Consider the following 862-nt stretch of genomic DNA (forward strand, 5'->3'; position numbering starts at 1 on the left):
TATACTTCTGAGATTGGTTGAAAACACTTCTGAGAATCGTTCATTATACTGGTTTGAGAGTGAAAAGAGTCAGGAGGCTGAGAATAGAATCCTTGTTCTTCCTCTCGGAATTTCTCTTTCCTTGGTATAGTTCTTGGTACTTTGCAGTGATTCTGATTCAGCATATTGATTTCTCCTTGTTATGTGAGTTGATTCTTATGTGAAAATAAAAAAAAGATATATCTTCAAACATATTTATTCCTGTACCATGCACACATTCATCAAAGCAGCCAATGTGACACTTTGAGCAATAAAACACATTATTTACTATGACATAAGCTCTGGAGAAGACCTCACTGTCTTACGCTTGTACTAGCAACATGGAATTTTCACAGTATGGAAAGAAAGAGTGCTCTGTGTTAGGGTTTGGGTTCAGCAATATTATTTATTAATATTAAGGTAGATATTAACAGAACAAAAGAAAATGCAATAGGTATAGTGTTAACAATAGTAGAATTTGATTTTTTAGTTATTATACAATAAATAGAGGGATTTATTAGATAGATACTGCTAGCAATGTTACCTATATATACATGTCTCCAAATCAATGAAATGTTAGATATCATACATGGAAATGTTTTGAATTATTTATACTTCCATGAAGAGATTTATAGTATTATTATACTAATACATTTATGTCATGTGCATTTGAGCTGAATTCAAATAAATTTTATGCTCAAGAGTAGTCTTAATAAGAAAAAAAACTTTCCATATGACAAAACTGTGTTTCTTATAGGACTGAGACTTATAAATTGCTTCCTGTTTTCATGTCCCAGATTCTTAACTTTGAAATTAATTGAATGATATTTACTAGATTTCCTTC

The sequence above is a fragment of the Octodon degus genome, unplaced genomic scaffold (assembly GCF_000260255.1).
Source record: "Octodon degus isolate 3935 unplaced genomic scaffold, OctDeg1.0 scaffold00510, whole genome shotgun sequence".
Classification (NCBI taxonomy): domain Eukaryota; kingdom Metazoa; phylum Chordata; class Mammalia; order Rodentia; family Octodontidae; genus Octodon; species Octodon degus.